The 7235-nt window shown below is 34.1% G+C and overlaps 1 non-coding gene across 1 annotated transcript; it reads left to right on the forward strand.

Annotated features, from left to right (window-relative positions):
* The first annotated feature begins 3962 nt into the window (after positions 1-3962).
* Positions 3963-4046, forward strand: Trnal-cag (transfer RNA leucine (anticodon CAG)). The gene has a single exon. It is a non-coding gene; the product is annotated as a tRNA-Leu (tRNA).
* Positions 4047-7235: the final 3189 nt, after the last annotated feature.

The following is a 7235-nucleotide window of genomic DNA, read 5'->3' on the forward strand; positions in this document are numbered from 1 at the left end:
AACACACACTTGCCTATAGCTTGTGACGAATCCTTAAGAATGAGACCGGGATACTTATCTATAATGAACAAAATACTGATGTTTTTAAATAGATTTTATATGGCTCCAGAATTATTAAGTTTTCCAAACGTAAACAAATACCAAAGCTATCAAGGTAGCTTGTAAAACCTATTTCTGACGAAACAATGATAATGGATAGTTGACAGCTAACAGTGTAAACAATGCTCGCTTAGGGTGCGTTCACAAAGAAAGCTGGTTGCAAGCGCTTGCTAACAAGCGCCGACAAGCGCTGACCGGCGCGAGAAAAAGTTTTAATGGTATCAAGTGTGTGTGTTCAGAGAGAAAGCTTGTTGCGACTTGCAAGCGCCTGCTACAAGCGCTGAACGGCAAGCAATAACCTGTTGATACTTGTTTTTCGGCACCGGCAGCATTCAGTCGCTGACAACTACTTGTACAGTCAACATGGATGTCGATGAAATTATTTCACAAGTGTTTAGAAGAGGACTTATTTCGGACAAACGTCTCAAACAAAATGCGAATAGAGTTTACGTATAGAAGTGTTGGAAGGAGATAGCTTTGGAAATGAACATTGAAGGTAAGCAAATTTATTATTTCAGAACATGTGCTGAAGAAGAAGTAGAAATATTTACGAGATCAATATTCCACTGAGCTGTCAAAGATGACTCGTCCCAAATTTGGAGCTAGAGGAGATTAAATAGTTACGTGTAAGTGGCAGTATCTCAAAGCACTTACTTTTTTTAAAGAAATTGTTAGACCTCAAGTTCAGGTAACTGTTCCACACTCAAAAGCCCAGATACTTTTGAAGATATTGAAAAGCAGAGTAACTCTCCAGATATAGGCGACAAGGAAGAAGTTATTGGGTCTGAAGATGTGGTAGTAGTTCAGCCCCAGCAAGATAATTCCGTGGATAATGACGATATATCCACAATAGCTGATCGTTTTTGCGGAATTCCACAAACACAAAACATTAGAAAACATACAATGGATCGAATCAAACGTAGAAGAACTGATGACTAGTATATGTCGTCAATGCTGGAAATCGAGAGAAAAAAACTAGAAATTTTAACACAAAAGAGGAATAATAAAGAGGAATAGGAACCTGAAGACAAGCATTCATTATTCTTCAAGACGCTTTTACCACATGTCAGAAAAATTCGTCCGGAATAGATTTTTCCATTTCGTGCAAGGATTCAGGAAGTTGTTCAGCAATTTGCATACTCCATGTCTTACAGTGTTGGATCTACACCTAGAAACAGCACTCAATTTTCACCTTGTGGCACTTTTAACCAGAGCTCATCCATGGATGAATATGAGGCAACACCAATTTCTGCAAATGAGGATTTTCACGGACTTGACCAATTATTAAATCTCAAATAAAAATAACTAGTTAAGGAGTTTTTATGCGTGTAGGAAACAGTAAATATTTCCAACAATATGCCTATTATATTTAAATTCACAACTGTTTGTGTTTCCTTTAATTTTTTCATTGTTACGTTCTTATATTAATAAATAATTGAAACTCCAACTATGCTGTGTTTTGTGGTACTTTAATTAATTCACTAGACATAAATAAAACCTCATTACTCACTCCGACACCATTGCATAATTAATTCAATTGATCTGATGATATAAGTGCAGATTTTCTTAACAATTCAAGATCCATTATAGGCCTAGACATTTCCTCAAAGATAAAATGCAAACATTTTAATGTGTTTATATTTAACTACAAATTATTATTTGAAAGAATTTATTGTAACTGTGGTAATGTAATATAATACAAACCACATATAAATAGTAGTTTTATCTTATAGTGCATAGTAAAAACTAAACAAAAATTATTATATAGTAAATGGTTCCTAAAAATAATTATTATCAACCAAGGCTTACCTCAAACAAATAACTAACCGTTATTCGGGATGAATTGGTTGCTTATGCCAGTTTCCCCAGCATTTGTCCAAATTAGTTTCAATTTTCTTGAGGATATAATTGAACATCCTCAACTCCATCCTCACACAAGATAAAAATCTCACCTTGTCCAGTTTTAGCTGAGGAAACAGATGGTGGTATTCACCAAATCTTCCTCTACCGCGTTTAATTACATGTCTTCGCACTTTTAAATCTACATTTTCTAGTAAAAACAATATTCTTCATCACTAGAGGAAGATTTATCGCAATGAGATTTGAAAGCTTACTAAGCTTTTATTGTGAACACCCAACACTAACCACAAGCCCTTGAAAGCGCTGGGAGCAAGCGCTAGTAACAAGTAACTTGCTACCAGCTTTCTCTGTGAACGCACCCTTAGGCTGTATACAAAACACAATAGTTCAGTCAGTCCATTAAAACAAGGATAAGTAATATGTGTCAGACGAATGCAAATTAAAAACTGGAAGTTAAGTCACTCTCACAGAAACAGTTAATATCATCACAAAACTAGAATCTTCACATTGCAATAGTTTCTCAGGGTTCTAGTTTTTGATATTATAAATTTGGCCCGTTACCAGTAACCCACTGGTAGGCACAAAATGTATTCAAAGAACCACTGGGCCAAACTAGACAGATATTCGCAGTTTTGGCGAACAATAGCTTGTTTACAAAATGTCAGTTGGACACAGATTGTCTTTAGGGAAAAATTAGATGGTTGCGTTTCTATTGTTTATGACCTCCAATGGCGTGACAAGGAATTGTTACCTGCGGTGCGCCGTGGTGTCTCGATCGCCACTCGGAGTAGGACGTAGTCGCTAGGCCTCGTGGACTTGACTGTTGCATCTCTGTCCGTTAACATCCGTCTGGTATTAATTAATTCTTGAACCTTTTTATTTTGCTTCGCGGCCTACTCCGGGAATCAGGTTGTTTTATTAATCATTTAAGTCCCTAGGCGAACATTTCGAGCCGGAGTTACAAACTGTTCAAAATGTTTTCATGTTCGAACTTAGGAAAAATATTAACATTTTTAACGTGATGCAAAATAATAAAATGTTCTTATGTTAGTAGTGGTGTTTCTATATAGTGTAAATTTTTAAAATGCGCATATGAAAGATAGCCTATCATCCACTTCCTTTCAAGTTGTCTTATTGCGCCATATATCTGCCTGCTCTCTATACTGCGGGAAAAAATAAGTTAACACATAACAGTTGAGGTATTCGTCTATGAAGATGGCAAATTTTCTAAATGTGAAATCACTCTGTTTAACAAAACAAAACGTGGCTGTATAAAGGTTAGGCCTATTGCAGTTTTTTATAGCTTGAAAATAATTCGAAAGAAAAATTTTAAAAATATTACCAGCGACTATTGTTAAACGAAGGAGTTAAGAACACACCAGCAAGGAATCCACGTTAAACTTCATTAAAATAAAATTAAAAAGGGGGGGATTGTCTGTAATGTCGGTTTACGGACGATAATTTTACGTGATAACGTCATAAGAAAACATTGATGAAAATTCTCATACTTTTTAATTTTAAAATATTATTTAGAGTTTTTGCAAATTTAATTTAAAAAATTTGTTTAAATATAATCACGAACAATTAGTTAAAAAGCCCGCCTTAAACTGTTTGATATTATAGAAGATTTTCTCGCACGGTGGTTGGCCAGTTCTTGCACGCTCGGCTCAGGCGGAACGTGACAATTTTTCGTGCGTGCAGCCGGTTTTCATCGAATTATAAGACGTTATCACGTCAAAAATTAAAGGGTGTGTGATTGTTCTCATTTTGACTTCAATCATTAACATGTCTGAGATAACAAACGCCAAGTCTCTTAAACTTCTGACGTCCACGCGCATTAGACTCTTACATAACAGATGTTTCACTTGTAATAATTCCTGCCATGTGGGTCACGTAAGAAAGCTGCTCTCACTGTTACTTAGACGGTTCTTTGCCGCAGACGCACACGTTAGTTATCCGTGACGAATACTTATATGCAGCTTGCCAACTATATCTTCATATAGGTCAGGATGGCCGAGCGGTCTAAGGCGCTGCGTTCAGGTCGCAGTCCACTTCTGTGGGCGTGGGTTCGAATCCCACTTCTGACAACAATTTTTATAAGTAAGAAAATTAATTTACGACTACCAGTCAACGTGCGAAGTGAGTTTAAAAACCAGAGCTCAAGCGTATTTGAGGATCTAGCATGTGTCGAGCGACAGGCATGCTTTATGGCGAGGTACCACAGCCATGTAGATTTTTGTTTTTTAATTTATCGTCAGTGCTATTATTTAAGGGTTATTTCTGTATATTTTACAATATACCTCTTTGGCATATGTTGTCACAAATATTTTCAACAGATATTTACAAAATGTTTTATAATTAATGTAGTAAGTCGCGCAATTGTTCGTAATTGTTATCACTTGCGCAACAGCATTTATATCACACTTAGTATATTGTTGGACAGAACAGCAAATGTGAGAGATGTATAACGTTAAATTTACAGAAATTGTAGTTAATCGATAGTAAAGATGAATAAAAAAAAATTACATGGCATGTAAAAACCCTATCTTTTATGGTAGTCACTGTTTTGCACCATAAAACCGTGCCGAAAATATCGACCGGCATGGTGAGAGGAAAGCAACTGCAAATGTTAAAAAACTTTTACATTTGGTATTCATATGATTTTGGCTCGAACTGTTTAAGTTTCTCGAAAAAAATAATCACATCAAAAGTTACATCACCAATATTTAAAAGAACTCTCAATACTCTGCCATCTAGCGGATTAGAACTGTAAAACACAAGTTCTTTTGAAAACATTCCACTGACAAACTGTGTTACTATAAAATATTAATTCGAGCTTTTAAAACTGTAAATTTACTTTTAACGTGGTATGAATTTCTGTGCGTCACTCACACATTTAAATAAAATATGCTTTTTATAAATACTTGCACGATCAAATGATTTTTTTTTTCCCAAAATGTTCAATATATGTCAAAATGCGCTTCAAATATAAAATCTGATGTTGAGGATATCATTTATACGAAAATAGTTTATCTGCATAACCAATTTTATATACCATGTGTTCGCATTGAGTTTGGTTGTGTTGGAAACTTTCCTGAATTACGTTTTTACCGAGAATGATTTCGAATGACTAGTAACGTTCAACATTCCAAAATTGGTGTTAAATCGTCCTAAACATAGAATATTAAAACAAAGTGTTCTTACCTAAATGACATCTAAATTTTAATCATGCATGCTTTAGTTAAAAAACAACTTTTTATGATTCAGACGTTATAAGTTATGTGCGAGTACTTTGAGGTGACGAATTTAATGTGTTCAAATATGGAAGGTGTTATGCAAAAATGAATTAACGAACTTAAAAAATAAAAAATAAAAGTTATTTACCTAACTGTGCAGGTAAAATTATATTTATAGCAAGGAAAAATGATTGAACCGACATTTCATGATGCTGTTACCATAGCGGCCAAACATTCAACCTACTGATATTTTAATATTAATTAAAATAATATTGTTACTTTAATGTGAGCACTTCTCTTGGTTAAGTGTTTATGATTTTTTTTTATCTGATGTTTGTTTATTTATTAGTAAAAGTAGTTAACTTTACTTTATTGTGGATGATTGTAAGACAATCACGAAAAAATCTGAATTCCTGGCAAACTGCATTTCGTCCGCTATACGTACGACCCCATATCTTTGGGAGCCAGAGTCGCACAAACCCAGCGGTAACACTTAACAGATATTCTGGACAACCCCCAACCCATCGTTGGTTTTGCCTGTTTGTCCCTGTGGGGTCCTAAGTTGTTGGTTGACTGTCTTAATTTTTTTCTCTTTGCAACTTTCACGTCGTTATCAGCCCACTGTGTTAGTCTATTCGGTAATTTTTTACTTTAACTAAATTCATTTCACGGAATAGTCTGTGCTTTCTATGCAAGCAACATTTTACATAAACTGATTTAAGCTTGTTCTTCTTGTGTTTATGTATTCATCGTTGTTGTCCATTAGTGAAGTTGCCCTGTGACATGCACTGCAATACGGCAATGGCATATGTCATATAAATTGTTTTAAAACAGTCTGCCCTATTACACAAATATTTCAAAGAACGCATGTTTGTTGATGAATATTTCGCTGAACACAACGTAAAATATAAGCTGTAAGTGTCATAGCATGGAGCAATGCATTGTTAGATGTGTATGTCGTAATACACATTTATTTGTGGCAATTTTGCGTTTTAAGTAGGGATGGGACGAATCCACATTTTGGTCGAATCCGAATCCTTGTTCGAATCCTCAGTGTTTGTCATCGAATCTCGAATCCCAGTCCCACACTAAACTTCACCACATGTTATTAAAAAAAATCACACATTTATTTTAAAAAATTACATAGGACTATGTATTAAAAAAAATCACATGTGTATTTATAAAATTGTAAAATAAGTGCATAGTGTATACACCTGATATAAAATAGAGACAAATAACCTCAAAAACCACACACATAAGTTTGCATCTGTCTAATTCTCTGTTAAATTAATCCTTCCTATGTTTTCAATAAAATACATTTGTATAACAGACACCATTTAAAAAAATTACATTTTTTCTGCAATGTTATATTATTGAAGGTTGGAAATGATCGAGTAGTTATGCTAATTGACAAAATGCAGCGTAGTTTATCTTATGTTTGTGCTATTTCCGTTGCCTTTATAATACAGTTTAGGTATACAATTTTCTAGAGCTGGGCGAACCTCAGTTATCTGGTTTCGAACCGAACCGAACCGAACCGAATCGAACCATAGCAAAAAAATTTTGAACCAAGCCGAACCGAACCTCATACAGAAATAATTGTTTTGAATTAAAATGAACCGACCACCAGCATTTTGGTCTTTAACTGAATGGTAAGAAAGAAAGGTTCTCCAGCCATATGTAAAATTAAAACATTATATAGCTTAGCTTTATTAAAACATTGCAAAACATTTTATAAGTAAAGTTTATGCAATAAATAATGAAGGAAAGAAAACAGTTTAGAGAAAATCATTTTTCATTTAATTTCTTTAGATATATATACTTTTAATTCATGAAGAAATTCCATCTAAATTCAAAAAGACTATCTTCCTTTTTCAGTGTACACTAACATTCATTAAAAAAAATATAAGATTATAAAGATAACGAAAATTCAGCATAAGGCCACAACATATTTTTGTGGTAGACATAACCTAACATTTTTAAAAAGTAAAACTTTTTAATAGGACATTAAAAAAAAGTCGAATGTGAATTAAGTTACCT

This window comes from Bacillus rossius, chromosome 6 (genome assembly GCF_032445375.1).
Source record: "Bacillus rossius redtenbacheri isolate Brsri chromosome 6, Brsri_v3, whole genome shotgun sequence".
NCBI lineage: Eukaryota > Metazoa > Arthropoda > Insecta > Phasmatodea > Bacillidae > Bacillus > Bacillus rossius.